This window comes from Mus caroli, unplaced genomic scaffold (assembly GCF_978045245.1).
Source record: "Mus caroli unplaced genomic scaffold, Mus_caroli_1 scaffold_15, whole genome shotgun sequence".
In the NCBI taxonomy this organism is placed as follows: domain Eukaryota; kingdom Metazoa; phylum Chordata; class Mammalia; order Rodentia; family Muridae; genus Mus; species Mus caroli.
The window spans coordinates 83,421,931-83,444,373 of record NW_028227270.1 but is presented as its reverse complement, the minus strand read 5'-3'; the positions used below and the strand labels follow the sequence as shown (position 1 = coordinate 83,444,373).

The window sequence follows — 22,443 nt, the reverse complement described above, 5'->3', positions numbered from 1 at the left end:
ATCTCCTTCATCTGTCTCTGTGTTGTTTCCTCCATCTGTGTGTTGTCCAGTCTTTGTGTGATCGATCAATTGGGCTAGCCATTTTGAAGTCAATTTGCATGCATATTTTGGAGAAATCCGTAACAGAGACAGTCTGTGAGAGTGAATCACGCAGGGTGTTTGCTTTGTGAAGACATTCGTGTCTCAGTTGATAGTGGTGGCACATGCCAGTAGGATTTGATGAAGGAGGCAGAGGCTAGAGGATCATGAGTTTGAGGCTATCCTGGGCTACATGTTTGTTAGCTGGGCGGTGGTGGTGCACACCTTTAATCCCAGCGCTTGGGAGGCAGAGGCAGGTGGACTTCTGAGTTCAAGGCCAGCCTGGTCTACAAAGTGAGTTCCAGGACAGCCAGGGCTATACAGAGAAACCTTGTCTCAAAAAACAAAACAAAACAAGTCTTCCTTGGTCAGATCTAATCTTTTTTTTTTTTTTTTTTTTTTTTTTTTTTTGGTTTTTCGAGACAGGGTTTCTCTGTGTAGCCCTGGCTGTCCTGGAACTCACTCTGTAGACCAGGCTGGCCTCGAACTCAGAAATCCGCCTGCCTCTGCCTCCCGAGTGCTGGGATTAAAGGCGTGCGCCACCATGCCCGGCTAGATCTAATCTTTATAAGCTTTGTTGATAGCCATATTCTTTCATTCCCTGTAGATGCATAAGCATAGCCACGTCCCCATCTTAATATTATTGCAGGTTTCCATTCTAATGTCAACACATCCTTATAGTGCATCAGCTCGTCCAGTTCCTCAGTTTTTTTTTGGTTTTTTTTTTTTTTTTTTTTTTTGGTAACCCAGTGTCTCTCAGCTGCTGTTGTTCCTTCTTCACCAACATTAAAAAAATTGAGAGTTAACAAAGCATTATTTAGTCTGCCCTCGGGTTTTTGTTTTTTTTTTTTTAACTTTTTCTTTTTTTTTAATAAGCATTTCTTTTAAGGCACGGTTGGTTCAGTCAGAATGGCTAAGATCAAAAATTCAGGTGACAGCAGATGCTGGCGAAGATGTGGAGAAAGAGGAACACTCCTCCATTGTTGGTGGGATTGCAAGCTTGTACAACCACTCTGGAAATCAGTCTGGCGGTTCCTCAGAAAATTGGACATAGTACTACCGGAGGATCCCACAATACCTCTCCTGGGCATATATCCAGAAGATGTTCCAACTGGTAAGAAGGACACATGCTCCACTATGTTCATAGCAGCCTTATTTATAATAGCCAGAAGCTGGGAAGAACCCAGATGTCCCTCAACAGAGGAATGGATACAGAAAATGTGGTACATTTACACAATGGAGTACTACTCAGCTATTAAAAAGAATGAATTTATAAAATTCCTAGGCAAATGGATGGACCTGGAGGGGGCATCATCCTGAGTGAGGTAACCCAATCACAAAAGAACTCACATGATATGTACTCACTGATAAGTGGATATTAGCCCAGAAACTTAGAATACCCAAGATACAAGATACAATTTGCAAAACACATGAAACTCAAGAAGAACAAAGACCAAAGTGTGGACACTTTGCCCCTTCTTAGAATTGGGAACAAAACACCCATGGAAGGAGTTACAGAGACAAAGTTTGGAGCTGAGACGAAAGGATGGACCATCTAGAGACTGCCACACCCGGGAATCCATCCCATAATCAGCCTCCAAACGCTGACACCATTGCATACACCAGCAAGATTTTGCTGAAAGGACCCTGATATAGCTGTCTCTTTTGAGGCTATGCCAGTGCCTGGCAAACACAGAAGTGGATGCTCACAGTCAGCTATTGGATAGAACACAGGGCCCCCAATGGAGGAGCTAGAGAAAGTACACAAGGAGCTAAAGGGGTCTGCAACCCTTTAGGTGGAACAACAATATGAACTAACCAGTACCCCCCGGAGCTCGTGTCTCTAGCTGCATATGTATCAGAAGATGGCCTAGTCGGCCATCATTGAGAAGAGAGGCCCCTTGGTCTTGCAAACTTTATATGCCTCAGTACAGGGGAACGCCAGGGCCAAGAAGTCGGAGTGGGTGGGCAGGGGAGTGGGGGGGGGTATGGGGGACTTTTGGGAGAGCATTTGAAATGTAAATGAAGAAAATACCTAATTAAAAAAAAAAAAGAAGCAACACACACACACAAAGGTATGGTTGGTTCTTTCTATAACTGATTACCCAGTGGGATGGTGTGAAATACCAGTAACATCCTTTATATAGTAATATGCAAAGAATTGCTTCATCTTGTTGGATACATATTCGGAAACATTATCAGTTTGAATTCATGCAGGTATCCCCATAATTGCTATTATTTTCAATTAAGCATGCAATAGCACAGTCAGCTTCTTCAGAACTTAAAGCAGTTGCCCATTGGTTGCACTGTACTATGGTCCTCTGTGCAGGCCTGAATAAAAAGGAAAAACTGAGCCCAGGGTGCGAGGGAGCCACCTCGCTCTACTTCCTTACTGCTGATGCATGTGACCAGCTGCCGAACCTCCTCCTGCCATGGTTCCACCCACTGTGATGTACTGTACCCTGGAACTGCGGGCTAAAATCAGCCCATCCTTCCTTAAGTAGCTCCTTGTCAGATATCTGGTGGCAACGATGAGAAAAGTAACTCATTGTCACCATTTCTGACAAAGAAAAAAAAAGATACATATTACATATGATTATATAAATTTAGAAAGGCTTCTAAATAAATTGATTAGTGACACAGACTTCCACTTGCATAGGACGTCTTTATTCTATTATTATTGGGCTTGACACACACAAGGCTTTGCAGACACTGCAATAATTCAGTATCCTGTTGACTGTTCTGTCACCATGAAGGAGCCTCAGTCTTAGAGCAGAAACACACTGCCACAGTTTGGGTTATTGTCACTGCAGTGAGACACCATGTCCAGTGCAGCTCTGGGAGGAGAGGGTTTGTTTTGCTCACAGTTTCATATCAAAAGCAGTGAGGGCAGGAACTCACCAAGGCTGAAACCTGGAGCAGGAGCTGATGCAGAGGCTGGGGGGGGGGGGGGGGGGGGGAGGTGCTGCTGCTTACTGGCTTGCTCCTGCCTTGCTCAGCCTGCCTTTTTATAGAGCACAGACCACCAGCCCAGGGCTGCCACCATCCACAATGGGCTGGGCCCTCCCCCATCAATCACTAATTAAGAAAATACCCTCCAGCTGGATTCTATAGAAATCTTTCCTCTCAACGAAGGCTCCCTCCTTTCAGATGACTCTAGCTTGTGTCAAGTTGACATTAAACTAGCTAGGGCACAAACGAAAGCAGAAAAAGGTCCTTGGCACATCTTTAAGGTGTTTTGGGTGATTTAAGCAAAATGGGATTAAATGTTTTCCCCTCTGGTTGAAGCCTATGGTCCCAGCCACTTGGAAGATAGAAGCAAGAGGATTATTGGGGTTCAGGGGTTTAAGACCAAGCTGAACAATATAAGCAGCCTCCATCTAAAACTAATAATAAATATTTTAATTAAAAGAAAAAATCTTTTCCCCAAATTTCTGAGTCATGAAGTCGGTCTTGTCTGCACTTTGCTTCCTCTCTGTGTCCTTGGGAATCCCACACAAGTTCCAGTTTTTCAGATCTCTATAACATATCACCAAATACTTACTGGATGATAGCGATCTTGCCCATAACCTCAATGGTATCTATACCTCAAATTAGCTATACTCATTGGATTGTCTTTGTGATAGTTTGATGATTTCCAGATGCAGATATGAATAGAAAGGGGGTGGAGACACAGCACACTCATTCAAAATAGAACCAGAACCTCAGCTACCACATGTGTTTTAAATATGTTATCCATACAATTAAGAATACAGTATTATAAACCAGCTCTATAGATCTTAGGATAAAACCAATGACATAGCAAGTCTTCTTAGCCACAAAGAGGGTCTTAATAATAGAGATTCCATGGTGATACACTTTGAATGTTCCTGAATATTACAAACCTTCCTTAAAAAAGCAAACATGTTCCTTTCTGACATTTTTCCTTCATTCATATTCACAGTCATATTCACATATAGACATATATATCCTTTCATGTATATATGAGAAAATATGTATGTTCATTTTATTTGGGGAAATTTTAGAGAAATTTTAAAAAGGTGACTTTTTGAGTCTTTTTGTTTTTGTTTTTTTGTTTATTTTGTTTTTCAAGGCAGGGTTTCTCTGTATAGCCCTGGTTATTCTGGAACTCAATCTGTAGACCAGTCTGGCCTTGAACTCAGAAATCCACCTGCTTCTGCCTCCCAAGTGCTAGGATTATAGGTGTGTGCCACCACTGCCCGGCCAAAAGGTGACCTTTAAAATACAAAATAAAGTCTAGATGTAATGACACACACCTTTATTTCCAGCACTCCATGGATAGATAAGCATCTTGACTTCCTCAAGTTCAAGGTCAGCCTGGTCCTCATAGCACGTTCTAGGATAGCCACAACTATATACATATCATTTATATTCACTCTCTAACTCACCCCAAACCCCCCCCCCAAATTAGATTATTTTAGTAACAGATAGCTCAGGATTTCAGTGCAAATACTTTACTGTTTAAGAAATGAGAACTAGGGCCCCCAGTGGAGGATCTAGAGAAAGTACACAAGGAGCTAAAGGGAACTGCAACCCTATAGGTGGAACAACAATATGAACTAACCAGTACCCCTGGAGCTCTTGTCTCTAGCTGCAAATGTATCAAAAGATGGCCTAGTCGGCCATCACTGGAAAGAGAGGCCCATTGGACTTGCAAACTTTATATGCCCCAGTACAGGGGAACGCCAGAGCCAAAAAGGGGGAGTGGGTGGGTAGGGGAGTGGGGGGTGGGTATGGGGGACTTTTGGGATAGCATTGGAAATGTAAATGAGGAAAATACCTAATAAAAATTAAAAAAATAATAATTATAGAATATCTAATACAAGGTAAGATTATATTTTAAAAGCTTAGTAAAACAATATACTATAAAAAAAGAAATGAGACCTATATTTTAAATATAATCACAAACGTACCAATATTTAAATTAGTAACAATAATTCTTTAATGCTCTCTAAAGTGTAATCAGTATTCCCTAAATGTATTTTTAAAAACATCAGATGTGCCTTTTCTTCCCTTTTTCTTCCTAAAAGTGGGTATATATAGGCTATATGTTGTGGTTGTGTGTATGTGTGGGTGTTGTGCACATGAATAAACAGGCCTGTGTGCATACATGCGCATACGGAGACCAGCAGTTAATACTGGCCCTCCCCTTTAGTCTCTCTCCACTAGTTACGTTCTGAGACAGGATCCCTCACTAACCATGTGGACAATAAGCTTCAGGAATACACCTTTCTCCGCACCTCCCCTCAGCGCTGGAGTTACAGATGCAGACCTACTACACTCAACTTTATTTGTTTTGATTTTGAGGCAGGGTCTTACTGTGTAGCCTTATCTGGCCTTGAACTCATAGAGATCTGTATGTCTCTGCGCCCCGAGTGTTGCCTGGCCTGAACCCATGTGCTGGTTGTCCAAACTCATGACAAGCACTTCACTAACCGAGCCATCTCCCATGCTTCATTCTCTTCCCCCTCTTTTGAGACAACTCATTTTGTAGTTCAGGCTATCCTGTAACTCAATGTATAATAAATTAGGCTAGCCTAGAACTTGTAGCTCCCTCTTGCCTCTGCCTCCTGAGTGCCCGGATTACAGACATGTATCACCTTGCTCAGCTTCTATCCTCAACTTTTTTGTTGTTTTGTTTGTGAGTTTGTTGTGTTTTTCTTTTCTTTCTTAGAATGTATTAATCACATTGACAGATGAACAAACTGAAATTCAGTTTCTTTTTATTTTTAAAGATTTATTTATTACTGCATCTAAGTACATTTTAGTGGTCTTCAGATGCACCAGAAGGAGTCAGATCTCATTACAGATGGTTGTGAGCCACTATGTGGTTGCTGGGATTTGCACTCAGGACCTATGGAAGTGCAGTCAGTGCTCTTAACTGCTGAGCCATCTCTCCAGCCCTTGTTTTGCTTTTCAAGATAGGGTTTCTTTGTGTAGCTCTGACTGTCCTGGAACTAACTATGTAGAGCATGCTGGCCTCAAACTCAGAGATCCTCCTGCCTCTGCATCTGCCTCTGCCTCTGGAGTGCTGGGATTAAAGGTGTGCTCCAGCACCGCTGAGCTCTCCCTTCAGCTTTTACGGACAGTAGCTGGGTTTCTGGTGGTGGTGGTGGTGGTGGATTTTGTTTTGTTTTATATTTATTTTATTACTTTACGGGTATCAGTATTTTTGTCTGCATGGATATATGGGCACTATGTGCACATGGGGGCCAGAAATAGGCATCAGATTCTCTGGAACTACAGTTACATACATACAGTTGCAAGGTGCCATGTGTCTGTTTTAAGGAACTCACAGAGCTGAAATCCCCATGCAGTTCCTCTTAGGAACATTTCCTTAAATAAATGTTTAGTCATGGAATACTTTATCACAAATTCAACAATCCCCACCTTCCGTCACTGAGATAGGCCCACACTCTACACAGCAGTAGCAACAAGACTGCAGAGGGTCGTTCCTCAGTGCCTATTACCAAGGCAGCCCCTGAGAACAGAGAGCATGGTCAGGAGATCTTGATGCTAATCTCAAATAACCACTATTTAACTTTACATCCTAACTGAGCAAATTCTCCCCTATATACCAATCAATGCAAAGGCTGCAAAGTGAATGAATAGGTTAGTCCAAACAACCTTGAAATTTCCTTCTAACTTTTTGTTTTGTTTTGTCTATTTGTTTGTTTTGTGATACAGGGTTTCCCTGTGTAGCCTTTGTCTGTCTTGGAACATACTCTGTAGACCAGGCTGGCCTTGAACTCACAGAGATCCACCTGCCTTTGCTTCCCAAGTGCTGGGATTAAAGGCATGCACAGCTACTACCCACTTCCATTTTGTTTTTAAGATTCAATGTGTTTGGTATTATATTTAACTTTGTTTTAAAAGTCTACCTTCTATATCTTCTATATCTTGTGCTCCTTGTCAACAAATTCGACCACCTGGGGGGGGGATCCCCAAATTAACAGAGCTGTACTTAATATGCAGCGACTGTTTTGCTAGCCCTTGTTTTCTAAACAATACTATGCAACAGCTTTTTAAATAGCATTTACATTGTTACAAGACACCTAAACCAGACTGAAAGTACATAACAAAGGGCTGGGGGGAGCCCTGCTGGCAAAGTGCTTGCCCTGGGTTTGATCACCAGCTCTGCAAAAAAAAAAAAAAAAAAAAAAAAAAAAAAAAAAAAAAAAAAAAGGGGGGGGGTTCCACTCCAGATCCCTGCAAGTGAAAACAGGAGTCAAATTTCAACATCATCCTGCCCTGCATAGTTTAAAGATGGCCTGGGCTACATGACTTGGACCAATCCTCTTTTGGTACTGACTGATGGATGCAGAGACAACTGGCTGGTTATACTGTATGTCATGGTGTTATTTGCAAAGATTAAAAACATATCTATTGCAGGAGACATTGTATTATTTGCAATCAAATAACCAAACCCTGTCGATGAGGGCGCACGCCTTTGATCCCAGCACCGAGGAGGCAGCAGCCATCAGATCTGTGAGTTCAAAGCTAGCCTGGTCTACAGACTGAGGTCCAGAACAGCTAGGGCTATACACACACACACACACACACACACACACACACACACACACCTGTCTTGATAAATATATAAGCAAACAAAACCAGCCAGATAGCATCCTTAAGTTGTTCATTGGCCTTTCCAAGCTTCACTATCTTAACTGAACTGCAATTCTTTGTTTTGGACACGATCTTTCCTACAAGACATAAACCTTTAAAGAGTCCTATCTGTCTTTGTGATAAAATTCAGTGTCACCTCTGGAGACTGGTAGGTCCTCAAGCTATGCCTGTTACATAAATAAATGGTGGGGCCTGTAATCTGGGGCTTCATATCATTGTCCTGTCTACCTTACAGAGGACCCTGCCCAGCAAAATGAGCCAATGCATGTAAACACACAATTTCTATTTCATAATTAAAATATAAAATATTACTTGCATGTGAAAACATTGCAAGTAGTCAGAACCTTGCTGCTAATGTTTGGCAAGGAACGAGTGGTGGACATTTTTCTTTTCTACTTGTAATTTCATCTCTCTTTGTAAGGTGTGTATCTCTCCATCCCTGTTTACTTTCTCTCTCTCCAGTACCAGGGATCAGACCTAGCACCTAGCTCACGCTAGGAAAGTACTCTACCACTACCACTGAGCTATATACACCAGCCCTCTTTTTACTTTTTTTTTTAACCTTTTTTTTACTTTTTTTTTTTTTTTTGGATACAAGATCTGCGTTTGAGATCCTCCTACCTCAGCATCCTGAATAGCTGACTTTAAAGACTTTAAAGACTGGTGCCACGGGGTCTACTTGCTCTTAGGTTCTCTCTCTCTCTCTCTCTCTCTCTCTCTCTCTCTCTCTCTCTCTCTCTCTCTCTCCTATTCATTCACTACCATTTTTACACTTGTCTCTAACACTCTTTTGGGGAAAATTTTGGACTCACAATATTTTTACTTACTTTTTTTTTTTTTACAGTGATTTAATGGAGCATTTGACATTCAGTAGAGGCTGTCCTTTGGGGACTGGTGAGATTCAGTAGGTGAAGGTGCATGCCACTCAAGCCTAGTGACCTGAGTTCAATCTCCAGAATCCATATACAGGTGAAAGGCAAGAGCAAAGTGGTCCTCCGACCTGTGGCCTTCTACACACACACACACACACACACACACACAAACAAATGTCAGATAGGCCTGGTGTTAAGTGACTTGGCCCAATCCTAGTCTAAGGTTTGTGATACTAGGTTGGTGTGCAAAGGGCCTCTTTGAGGGACTGAAAAGATCTCACAGAACAAAGATGCCTGCTATCAAGTCTGAATGCCTGAATGCCTGAGCGTAAGCTGGTCCTCGGACCTCCTCCCCGTTTTATTTGTTAAGATTTGTTAATTGTATGATTTACATGTGTGAATGTTTTACCTGCATGTTTGTATATATGTATGGCCATCACATGCATGCCGGGTGTCCTCAGAGGTCAGAAGAGTGTGCAGATCCCCTAAGACTGGAGGTACAGAGGGTTGTGAACCCAGGCCTCCTCAAGAGCAACAAGTGCTCCTGATTTCTAAGACAACTCTCCAGCCCTCTCCCATTAAAAAAAAAAAAAAATGTAATAAAATTGATAAAGCATCTTAAGGCCTGGGCAGCACTTGTCTAGCGTGTCTATATAAACTGCTTTTTAAGACTGGGTATGGTGGCATATGCCTTTAATCCCAGCACTTGGGAGGCAGAGGTAGGTGGATTTCTGTGAGTTCCATGACAGCCTGTTCTACAAACTAAGTCCAGGACAGTTAGGGATATTACACAGAGAAACCCGGTCTCAAAAAACAAAACAAAAAAAAACCAACCAAACAATAACAACAAAACAACTGCTTTTTTTTTTTCTTACTTAAGACTTTCAATTGACAATAGATTTATTGGCAACTAAGTCACTGCCATCTGTAAATAGCTTAGTGCCAATCTTTTTTATTGGATTCAGGGAATCAATTCAGGCTAGATGTTTGCTAGACAGGCATTCTACCACCAACCCAAACTCTCAGTTCAATAAGCCAGTCAAATTTAAATAAAGCCAATTTCTCACCTTCCCTAAGTTAAAATCAGGCAAGAGGCAGGGTGGCATTGATTATAGGTTTGAGTTACATGGAACTCCTGACCTACCGTCAACACTCACAGCTCCTAACAGACAACCCTGATGAGAGCTGAATGGGAACAGTTGTTTGAATAGTTCTTCAAAAACTCATTTCCTTCCTACTTCTCTTTTACTATGACACTAAAATGATTTTTAATAATTCCTGATGGCACATAAACATTTCTCTTCACTATGTTCAAATCTTGTAGGGGCTTAGAAGTGACAGTTCCTAAATGAATTATTAGCCCTAAACAATAACACACACACATGTGCACACACACATACACACTTATACATGCACACACTCATACACATGTGTGCATTTATGTGTGCATGCTCATAGATACACACACTTATAACCACACACATGCATACTCAAATGTGTGCACACCCATGAACACATACACATGCATGTACATGTGCACATAAGCTCCAACGCACACACACAAACAAATGAAGGCCTTTTTTTTTTTTTTTTTTTTTACATCATAAAAAGTGCACATTCTAATTTCTACTGGGTGACTTGCAGGTCCCTCCCAGCACTGAAGATGGACAGGTCTTGTGATAAAGCTGCTGTACTTTATAACAAATAAACTGGATTTAAACTGCCTAACTCAGCATTTATCAGACTTCCTCATTTTATGGACCAGTGGGAAGGAAAGCCAGTGAAATGAAAACTTAATGCCAGGATGTCAGCAAGCAGAAGCCATGGAGATGTGCAGTTAAACCTAAGATGTTAAAACTAGTGCATCTGGAATGGCTAAGATGTGGTATAATGACCTCGGACACGACCCACTCACCCACCCACCCTGCCAGTATCACTTATGGCATACTGAGGATCTGAGGATCTTTGGGACAACTCTGGAAAGTCACACTCTGGTCCCAGGCTTTCAAAATTATTTCCAGGGGAAAGTATAGAGGAATTTCCCAAACTGAGAAGAATAACAAGAAATAACTGTGTGTGTGTGTGTGTGTGTGTGTGTGCGCGCGCGCACGCACACACACACACGCTCGCAGGTACAGAATCTGGTCACCTTTTTGCAGTAGGAAATGAATTGACTTTGCTGAGTTAAAGAGTAATTTCCAGGTTATACATCAGAAGGAACTGTCCAGCTGGCTTCGGTGATCATGCACATCTCTTTAAATTAAGATGGCATGTAATTAAACTATTCAGCTTATTGACAAACCTCTCCATGAAGCAGTTTACTTTCACTTGAAATGACCCTTTTGCTTCCGAAGATTCCCCACACCCAGAGTGACTCAACTTCATAACACCACCATTAAATCTCTAGCTTTACAGGCAAGCGGCTTGAGGCATAGAGCGCCAGTTACTCTGCAGTGAGTCAGATCAAGTATGAGTGGCGGGTAGGAGACTTAGAAGCCAGCTTGGCTTCCAAGGCCTGGGTGTGGTTGATAACTTGGGCTCTTCCGGTGCCTTTGCTCAAGTGAGTGAATATGGTCCAGGCCTCCAGTTTACACCCTTCTTCCTCCTGGCTGGACCACCCCACCCTGGGGCCACCTCCCCTGGGGGCCTGACTTTAAGAACTTTAGGTATCATCCCAAACTGGCCCAGAATCTCTACACATCAGTGTAGCCCCCTCAGACATTTCTGATTTCATCTTCCTTGAAGCACCCCCTTGGATGATGGGACTAGAGGGTGCCTCGTGCTGTCCTCTGAACCCTTAACAAGCATCAGGTGATCAATGACCTCTTCACCTACACAGTAGCATCCACCCCACAGACCGGATCACACCGCTGCCTCCTTCTTTGCCTTGGTCTGTCTCTAGAAGAGGTGGGCGTGGAGGGCGGCGGTGATGGGGTCGTGTGGAGAACAATTGAACAATTTATGCGAGCTGGGCCGCGGTTACCGAAGCACTGCCTCGGACTGCAAGATGCTGGCTGCTGGGGACCGCCTCGCGCGGTCCTCTCCCTAGTTATCCACCCTGCACAGTTTCACAGGCTTTGCCGCCATCCTTCCTCCCTCTTCCTCCCTAGGAGCCCAGCAGTAATCGCCTGGCGGGCCGATGAGAGGACCGCGCGTTCTCCTCAAGGCCTCGGTGCGCGTAGGTGCTCCCTGTAATGTAACTACGATTAAGTTGTGTCATTTCCCATGTCCCTTCCCCAATCGCCCGCATCCCTCGACCCTGGCAACGCGCAGCCCCCGCCAGGGCCTGGCGACGCGGGGGAGGGGCGCGCGGCGCAGGCAAAGTTGCTGAGTTGCGGGGCAGGCTCAGAAGTTGCAGCTGCGAAGGCTGCTTCCCTCCCCCTTCCTGGACTCGGCGGCTTGGATCGCACACCCAGTGGTCATCGCCCGCTACCTGCCCTCGCCAGCACCAGGCTGCATCCCCTCCCCGCGCCCACGAGAAGCCCAGGTTTCCAGAGCTGTCCGGCTGGGGGGCGGGCGCATCTCTGCGTTCCGCCTGGGGGAGAAGGGGTGGGGGCGGGGTCCCCTTCACCCATGGGTCCCTGAGCCCTACGGAGGGAGGGGAGCGGGTATGCAAACGGGAGTCAATGGGCGTCCCCACACTCTCTCGTTAAGGGGCTTTACCCGGGGCGAGAGGGGGGCAGGAGGGGGATGGGGAGACGGGCGAAGAGGCTCGGCCTGGGACTGAAGTTGCCAACAGGTGCTCATGAGCTCATGTGACCGGGAGGAAGCACACGCAGGAGTAGAGGGTGAAGGGGGTGGGGAGCGGGCTTTCTCAGGGTCCCCCGCAGTGACAGCCACCCAGTGCACCCTCCAGCCGTGGTCCAGGGAGTGTTCGCGGGTGGCTCCTCCGAGCGCGGGCGCTCTCGCGGCCTGCCCGGGAGTAGGAGAAAGAGGAGGGGGAGGGAAGGGATGCGAAAGTGGGTCAGGAATGTGACTGGATGCACACCCCTCCCGTGGCCGCCAGCTTCCAGCCTTGGAAAGCGAGTCATTTGCTGTTGTGGCTCCCCAGTATTATAGGTGGACGGTTACCAGGGGATCCCAAGGGATGTGTTTCTCTGTGAGCCATTGGGAAGAAAAACTTAGTTGCCTCAGTAACCGGGTTTGGCTTGGATGAAATGATGCAGTGAACGTTGTAGGTGAGCCTGGCCGTGGAGAAAACTACAGTTGAGCTTAGGAGGCCAGAATGGAAAGCTGAGGAGGAGGTGGGGCTCTGCTGTGTTCCGTGTTTGCTTTTTTACTGCCTCAGAGGACATCAGTTTACCACAGTTCTTAGCAGTAGCTAAGTAGAGCAAAGGTTTAAAGTTGATACCCTCGAGTTGAAAGGAACAAGGGACAGTCACAATTTTGCTTTTGGGGAAAGCCTGAGAAACAAACATTAAAGGGCCTTTATTAAAGGGGGAAGACGGGGGCGGGGCGGTGTCCAGTCCTCTCAAAGCAGAAGAAGCTGGGCCCTGGAGATGCTCACACCCCAAGCACGTGATGAGGAAGGGGGAACTGAGGTTTGAAAGTGTTGGGCTTTGGGGTTGAAGGCAGAGGAGACAAGAAAAGAAAAAGGAAAGGAGGTGGGTTGCGGGGTGGGGGGGGGGGGAGGAGAAGAAAGGCAAGGCACACTGTACCTGCAAAAGGGAGACTTAATGTTAGTTGAGTTTGTTAACTCAGACTTGTCTTGAACACTTCCTGGTTTCTGCCCCATTTTCCTTTCTTCTGGCTTTATCCAGTGGACCAGAGTCACAGGGGGAGGGACAGGAGTGAGGAACCCAAGTGCTGAGAAATCTATAGTAGCTGGCTGGCTGTTTGCTTCTCCAGCACCGCCCTCAGAGTTAGGTAACCCAGGAACTTGGGAATTCATGTAAAGTTCCATTTACTGCCAAAGAAGCCCACGTGGGTCAGGATGGAGCTTGCTTTGGAAGAGTATGCTACTCCAAGGAGACGAAACCTGGGAAGTTGAGCTGAATATGATAGCACATGCCTGGGAGGTGAACAAGGATCAGGAGTTCAAGGCCACCTCGTCTCAAGAAGCAAAAACAAACCGGGGAAAAATCGTTATAAATTGCATCACATTCTAAACATGTAAAAGGAGGTTGACTATTTTGTTGTGAAAACTTTTGTAGAGATTTTATTCACATACACACACACCAAAATAGGGTTTAATTTTTACTGGCTGGAGAGTATAAGAAAGGGTTGAAGTAACCCTGGTTGGCCTGAAACTTTCAAAGTAGACCAGGCTAGCTTGTCACTTGTAGCAATCTTCTTAGCTCTGCTTTCCAAGCTCTGAGATTACAGGTATGCCACCATGACATCCAGCTCTATTATTCACTTGTATTAATGCTGGAGATTAAATCCAGGGTCTTGCAGATCTCAGCACAGTCTGCCATTTAGCCATACTGCCAGCCCAGATAATTATTATTTTGCCTAGGTGACCTTGGCTGTATTGTCTCATGAGTAGAATGGCAATCCTGGTAGTTATTGGAATAGCCAGCCTCTATTCAAGTAAAAGGATTTTCTAAGTTTAATTTTATGCATATGAGTATGTTTGTCTACATGCATGTATGTGTACCACGTGTGTTCCTGAGACCCGAAGGAGTCTGAAGGGGGTGTCAGATGCTCTGGAACTGGAATAGTGGATGGGTGTAAGCAGACATGCAGGTCCACATGAATTAAACTTGGGTCCTCTCAAAAGTGTGGCAAGTGCTCTTAACCGCTGAGCCATCTCTCCAGCCCCAAGACTGGGTGTTGAAATCTTCATTTCAGCATGCACACAGCATGTTCGCATAAGCTATTGAAGGGCTTTATTTAGAGTTGCATATGGCAGATCTTCTTATAGTCTGTAGGAAAATTATAGTTATTTTTTAAAGGGTTTCTGGAAACTTGAAAAAAGCACATAGAATTATTTCTACAGAAGAGATAGTTTGCCTTTGAAAGCTTGGTTCATAGCAGAAGACTTTCCATAAAAACCGATAGGAACTTTAAGTAAAAGAAAGAGCAGTGGGACTCAAAACATATTTTTCTCACATTTATTTGTGCTCGTTTACCTGTGTGGGTATGTGTGCTATGGTGTCTATGGGGTTCCCTCCTTCTCCCATGGGGATTCTAGAGATCAAACTCAAGTTATTAGCCTTAGTGGCAGGCACTTTCCTTCACTGAGTCATCTCAGTGGCTCCAGCAGGTCTCATACCTGTACTTAGGGGATTCTTCCTAAATAAACCACTTATGCAGTTGGATGTGGTAGCACTTTGATGCCAGCACTTAGGAGGCAGAGGCAGGTGGATCTCTGAGTTTGAGGCTAGACTGGTCTACAGAATGAGTTCTGAGAAAGGAAGGAAGGAAGGAAGGAAGGAAGGAAGGAAGGAAGGAAGGAAGGAAGGAAGAAAGAAAGAAAGAAAGAAAGAAAGAAAGAAAGAAAGAAAGAAAGAAAGAAAGAAAGAAAGAAAGAAAGAAAGAAAGAAAGGAAAACAGAAAGGGAAAGAAACAAAGAGAATGAAGAGGAGGAAGAAGAAATAATAATAACAATAATGATGATGATGATGGTGATGATTTATGCAAAGTTTGGATATGGCTCAGTGACAGAGTGCTCTATTGGTATTGGTGAGGCCCTGGGTTTGTTCTCCAGTAGTGGAAAAGATTTTTTTTTTTTTAAGTTGTCACCAGGTCCCATGGCACATCTCTCTACTCCTAGCTCTCAGGAGACAAAGGCAAGCGGATCTCTGAGTTTAAGACTGGCTTGATCTACATAGCAAGTTCCCAGCCTGATAGAACTATACAGTATACACAGTAAGCCAGCTTCCTTTGGGAGGAGGGAAGGGTAAAAGTTTCCTATTCATTATATTAGATTTTCACATATGTTGGATAATGTGCTAGGAGGAATCTACTCACTGATACCTGTGAATGTATATAAAAGATATCATACAATATATATGTGCATATATATATTATATGTGTGTATATCCTACATATATGTGTGTGTATGTATATATATTATATATATATATATATATATATATATATATATATATATATATACCACCAGCTGGTGAATAGCTACCAGTGAGGGTGCTGGACAAAAATTACCACTGGAAATTCCAGAAGGGGTAGAGAACACAGCATACTAGATTGGGTAGGGGTGGGGCTCTGTGAAGTATCAAGTGCCAAGCTCACCTTCTCAGAGGTGGCTGCTGAAGGTACCCGGAAGGGGATGGAGAAAGCCCACACCCTTGCTCGGGCTTGGTTGCTTTAGGGTGCTGGGAATGTTCTTGTGTGGTGGCTGACTAGTGGCACCTGTCACGGAGTAGTTCTGAGGGTGGTCTTATGACTGGAACTTGGGCTTTAAAGGGTAGACATGATTTTTATAGCTAGAAAGGAAAAAGCATTCCTCGTGCTCCAAGCCTGGGAGTCAGGAGCCGGAAAGTTGCAGAGCACATCCCAGGAATCTGAATTGAGCAGCTTTGCTGGAAGAGGTAGATCGGATATGAAGTTTGTCATTTCAGTGAAAAGATTAGGCCAGACCAACCAGGGACAAGGAATGGCTGGGTCCTGGGACTTTGTCTGCAGATAACAGGGTATTACAAGAGAGTTTAAAGCAGGGAAAATACAGGCATACCTCATTCTATGCTTGGTAGATACTGTTTTATGGAGGGTTTGTCCAACTCTGAATCAAACAAGTCCGTTTTTTCAATAGCTCAGATGACTGTTAGCAAGTTTTAGCCATAAAATAGATGTATGGCCTGGTAGTGGTGCATGCCCTTAGAGCCCTCAAAACAGGAAGGACTACACAGAGAAACCCTGTCTCAAAAAAAAAAAGCAAGACGTGCATCTATGTGTGTGTGTGTGTGTGTGTGTGTGACATGATGTTGCATACTTCATAGACTTCAGCACATTAAACATAGCCCAATGTGCAGAGGGAAACCCAAGGAATTCTGTGTGGGTCACTTTTTTTATTCTGCTCATGTTATTGCAGTGGTGGGCCCTGGTAGGCTATAGGAGATCAAAGTTAGATTTGGAGAAGATCAGCCTTGGGTGGCAGTAGGAGTTGAAGGACCATGAATGGTGATGGCAGGGACCCAAGGGGACAATGGAAAATACTTTTGTTAAAGGAAACGGGAATGGGGATGTAACTCACTGGGGTACTTGCTTAGAGTATGCAAGACCCTCACAAAAAAATTTTATAAAGATAAAAGAGGGGCTGTTGAAATGTCTCCTTGGCTAAGAGTGCTTCCTGCTCTCAGAGGACCTGGGTATGGGTCCCAGCATCCATACTGGGTAGCATACAACTGTGCATAATTTCAGCCCCAGGGGATCTGATACTCTCTTCTGGCCTCCACAGGCAACCCCTCCACACACACACACACGCACACACACATATACACACATAAATAATATTAAAACAGAAAATGACTGTCTTTTATGGAAGGTTATGGGCAGGACTCAGAAGTCACGGTACCTGATGCTGTACCTCCAGATGCTTTGAGTGGTAGGATGATCCACAGGAAGCCTGCGTTCGAGGCAAACTGACAAATGTTCTTTTGAGAAAGTTGTATTCGAGGTCATGTTAGAACCTGGGTGTAAGCGATTTAGGGGAATGGGTGACTCACGGGCCTGTGCATCACTCACTGGAAGTAATGGCAGGTCCCAGGTGTAACCAAGCACCCGAGTTCGAACCAGTTGGCAAAAGACCAGTGTTAGGGAGCGTTCTCAGTTAAAATGTGCCTCAGTACAATCTGGAAAATCTCCCTCCTCATAGACCACAAATTAGTCACTTCTGGGGCTTTTTCGCAGAGCCCAAATGATGGCTCAGCACTGTTCTAACCAAAGCGCTTGAGCTCAGTGGCTTCTAACCTGCCTCATCAGATTAAGGAGCCCCACCCCTTGGCCCAGCATCAAATCATCCCAAGATCAGCAGTCCATGCTTTCAGTAAGCCCTTTTAGGACATCCTGGTGTGGGTCCCTTGGAATAACTTCCATCTTCTCCAGTTTATGGTACAGCTGGAGATATCCCCAAGCATCTTGTGACTCTCCTAAGGAGACCAAGAAAGTTCTAGCTTTCCATGCGTACATCTCAAATGTGTCCTCCGTTTGGGCATTGAATGGACAGCCCGTGACAGACAGTGCTCGGAGTTGTTTTTATCCCAGTGACCTGCCTGCTGCCTTCCAAATTTAGCAGTGGTCTGGAAGAGAGGATGGGATGTGTGCCTCAAGACCTCTGTCCGGCTGAGTTGGAAGGAGGTGGCGTTTCTGAGCCCGGTGTGGTAGGGAGTGACTCAAACTGTGTACATGGAAGCCGGTGGGAATGATGCAATAGCCCAGCTTGGGCAGACCACTTCCTGTACCCTTGGATTCACAGACCTAGGGTGTGGCGATTGGCAGTATCCTCGGGAGTAGACTGTTTGGCTGACGTCTCAAGGCAGCTCTGTCTGTCTAAGGTGAGGTGAGGCAAGCCACAGGCTGTAAGCACCAGCTTAAAGGCAGAGATACATTGCCAGAAGTTTGGAGAAAGATTCTAAAAGGCGATGGCCGTGGGTGTGAGATATACCCACCTACAGACGAGTCTATTTCTTATTGTCACAAAAGAAATGTGTGCTCTGCTGAACACCAGTCAGACATTTTGTCACAGCTAACTTTCAATCAGGCTAGTAGCCGTGATCCAACTACAAACTAATCGCTGGCTCTTCTTTTGTTTATACAGTATAAAGAGAACACCTCCGGTGTCTACAGTGTGACATGCCTGGTGAGGGAGCAGACGAAAGCTCCTGTTTAAAACAGACAGTGAGGGTTGTAAGTGGCAGAATTGTCACCTCACACTCCACCCTGCTCTGTGTATGTAGGGCTTTGCTGTGTGCACACGAGTCCGGGTACCCATGGAGGCTAGAGATATCAGGTCCCCTGGAGCTAGAGTTACAGGTAGTCATGAGCCGAAAGGATCTCTGCTTCTCTGGGAGACCAGTAAGCGCTCTTAACCACTAATCGATCTCTCTAGCCCAATAGCACATTTTTAAATGCCAGACTATTTTCATAATTACTTACTGTTTTCCCATAGCCGCAATCCATAATGCCCACAAAACAGATTCGAAGGCCATCCTTCCAACAGGTCAGCTTCAGGTCTAAAGAAGTTTTTGGTTTGTATTTCTCCAAAGGAGAAATGCCCTCCCACAGCTGTGGTAGCTGGCGGCATGTATAGTTTATTCCATGCCTTTCCACCTAGGTGTACTGCTGGACTTACGAAACTCATGGAATTGGCTGATTTTACTCAAAATTGCCTTTTGTTTATCAGCCTTAAAAAGATGTGTTAAAACCAGTTTGGCAGCTTTTTAAACCTAGCATGTTAGAAAGCCCAGAGAAGAGAATTTTTGAACAATATCAGTGTTGGAACTAAAACAGAACACTTCAAATAATATCCACCGTATTCACGTCTCTAGATTCAGAGGACTGCACTTTACAAAGCCAGGATTTCCTGATGAGGTTGGATTAGCAATAGATTTTCTCTCTCTCTTCCTCCCTTCCTCCCTCCCTTCCTTCCTTCCTTCCTTCCTTCCTTCCTTCCTTCCTTCCTTCCTTTCTTTCTTTCTTTCTTTCTTTCTTTCTTTCTTTCTTTCTTTCTTTCTTTCTTTCTTTCTTATGATAGCATCCAAATCAGGCATAGGTAATGTACAGTGTCACCAAGAGCTTGGGACCAAGAGCTTTGGTGGGGATGTGCACCTGCATCCTCACAATCCTGGTTCCTTTCTACCCAAGTATGACTTAGTAGAACCAGTTTAGAAACAGAGGTAGCATCTCTTTCTAAATCCTCTATACTATAATAGTGTAGAAACATAGGACTTCAGATGGGTTTCATTCCTCCCAGCCATCTCTCAACTTGAAATGATCTCATTTATATGGTTACCTTGAACATTGGCTCCTCCTACCTCTGCCTCCTGAGTGCTAGGATCAGAAGTGTGTACCAAAATATTGGGGAGCTGCAGTGCTGGGCATTGATTGAAAGACATATGATATGATAGACATATGATAGACAAGCACTCTGTCAACTGAGCTATATGTAAGGACGGAAGGCATAAGCAGCTTTTTAAAGGACTAACTTGGGAGTTTCTGTTATTATGTGTAGTGTGTGTATCACACACACACACACATACACACACACACACACATATATGTATATGCATATATATATATGTATATGCATATACATTTGTGTAAGTGTGTCCATGTATGTATACCTATACATTTAGTGGTATGAAACCCTAGGTGTGAAACCAGGGATTTCACAGATACTAGACAATCCCACTATGTGCCTGATGGGTGTGTTGACCATTTCATACTGCATTTATATAATGTTTGCCTTTCTCAGTACATGATAGTTGCGGGTTTCAACAGGACTGCCAGAGTAAAGGGACAAGCAGTTGCTCTGGTCACATTGCAGACCTCTAAAACGGGAAAGCTGAGACAGGCTTGGGAGCAGAGCATTGTCTTAATGTTAGTTTTCCTTTTAGATCTGAGGGTGGATGGTTGGTTGGTTTCTGAATTAAAGAAGTCCTCCAGCTTTTAAGCCCCAAACTGCAGCCCTCCACACAAGCCTGTTTGCACAGTGAAGCGGTGTGACCAAAAAGAAACCTTAGGAAATGTGGATGGAGAGCTTATGCTGCTTTGCCCGGGGTCCCAGAGCTGTGCCCCCTTGCTTTGCCAGTCGTGTCTTCAACAGGACTGCTGCAGACTCCTGAAATGTCAGCTTAGCCCTCAGACTCTGTGTGTCTTCTTTCTGATTACCTTGGTCCTTAGCCAGCCTCATATTTGACACTCTGGGCATGGGCAGTGTTGGTGCCACTTGGTCTTGAGCTGTTAATCGTTTTATTATTTCCTGTCATTTTATCTTGTGATGGATGCTCTTGAGCCTGGGGCAGAGGGGGTGATGAAAATGACTTTGAAAATAGCTTTGGAAAGGAGGACGTTAAATTGGGACTTGGGTCTTGCTTGAGGACAACCACCAAAGCACACAGTATGTTTTCGGAGGCTACTGTGCCCTAGCGTGGAGGAAGCAAATGCGTGCCTGAATTCCTTGCTGAAGTGAAGAGGACTTTTCTGGTGTTTTATCATACTTGCATAATTCAGATCTCCAGTTCTGTGCTGCAAGGGATAAGACCACCTCCTTGGGGGTCTCTATCTGGTTCTGTAGAACTCGTTTACTGAAAAGGGTCCGCTTCTCCTTACATTAAAAATAAAATTCACTTTTAGCTGTAGTCCTAAATATCTTCCCGATATCCCCCCCTACCACACAGTCCACTCATGAGGAAGGCCAGGTTTTGCTTGGAAGCTGCCCACCCTGCAGCTTGCAGGAAGACCCACTGGGATGCAGGAAGACCCACTGGGATGCCAGAAGAAAACAGAACATCAACTTGTGGATTTTACCTTTCCTTCTGTAGTGTCGGCTTTTCAAGAAAAACCATTTTATTGTGGTCAACTCTTGGTAGCATAAAATTTGCTGCTGTGGCTAATTCAAGTGCATAAGACAGTGGCATCTGTCACATCCAGAGTGTTTGCGAGTAGCTCTCCCTTCTACATCAACAGTTTTTAAAAGTCACCCAAGAGCCGGGCGTGGTGGCGCACGCCTTTAATCCCAGCACTCGGGAGGCAGAGGCAGGCGGATTTCTGAGTTCAAGGACAGCCTGGTCTACAAAGTGAGTTCCAGGACAGTCAGGGCTATACAGAGAAACCCTGTCTCGAAAAACCAAAAAAAAAAAAAAAAGTCACCCAAACACGAGTCCTGTGTCCATTAAGTAAGTATTAACCCCCTGTCACATCTTGCCGAAGATCCCCGTAACTTCTAACGGACCTTCTATTCCCTGTGCACAGCCTGCATATTTCATACCAGTGGAATCATTGCTAGATTCATCCTTCTGAGTCTTGCTGGTTTATCCAGCATATGTTTTTTTCAAAATTCATCTCTGCCATAGCACGGCTCAACGCTCCATTCTTTTTTACGGCTGAATAATATCCTGCCCTCTGTGTACAGCACACTTTGTTTAGTCTTCACCTTTCCTAAGGTCTCCTTTTAAACGCTTGATTTCACTGTGCAAACAGATGCACGTGTTGTTTGTGGCCCTTAGCTGATTTGAACGATGCTACTAGGACTGGCTTGCAGGCATCAGTGGAATTGCTGGGTCAGTTCCTTAACTTTGGGGAGAGCTACCAAGCTCTTTTCTGATCTGGGTACTCCATTTTACATTCCAGCGATGCACAGGCACGGATTTCTTCATATCTTTGCTAGTCTTTCTTATTTTCTATTTTTTCAAAATTCTCTACTTCTGGGCTGTGCTCGGTGCTACACACTTTAATCTAAGCATTAAAGAGGCAGAAGCAGGCAGAGACCTCTGTGAGTTCAAAGGATAGTAAGTGCCAGGCCAGGCAGGGCCATATGGCAAGACCCTGTCTGTCTCAAAGAACACACTCTCACCATCCTATCGAAATTAAAGTGATATCTCATTGGGATTTTTATTTCTCTGATGAGATTGAGTTTGTTTCTGGTTTGGTCTGGTTTGGTCTGGTTTGGTTTGGTTTGGTTTCTCCCAATACTAGAGATTGAGCCCAGGGTCTTGCGCATGCTAACCATATATTCCACTAACTGAGCCACATACCCATTCCATCTTTTATTTTTACTCTTATTTTTTGATGATGGTGAGGAGGAGGAGGAAGAGGAATATGTGTGTGTGTGTGTGTGTGTGTGTGTGTGTGTGTGTGTGTGTGTGTGTGCAGGCATGCAGCAGGTGTGAATGTGCAAACCAGGGGACAGTTTTTGTAGCCACCTCATCAACTTTGTTAT

The 22,443-nt window shown here is 44.4% G+C and overlaps 1 protein-coding gene across 1 annotated transcript in view; it reads left to right on the top strand.

Annotated features, from left to right (window-relative positions):
- The first annotated feature begins 11,968 nt into the window (after positions 1-11,968).
- The window catches only part of Rreb1 (ras responsive element binding protein 1), a 177,320-nt gene continuing 166,845 nt past the window's right edge, over positions 11,969-22,443 (top strand). Inside the window, exon 1 of the mRNA XM_029468436.2 lies at positions 11,969-12,087. The gene's annotated coding sequence lies outside the window, so the exon portion shown is untranslated. The remainder of the gene's footprint in view (positions 12,088-22,443) is intronic.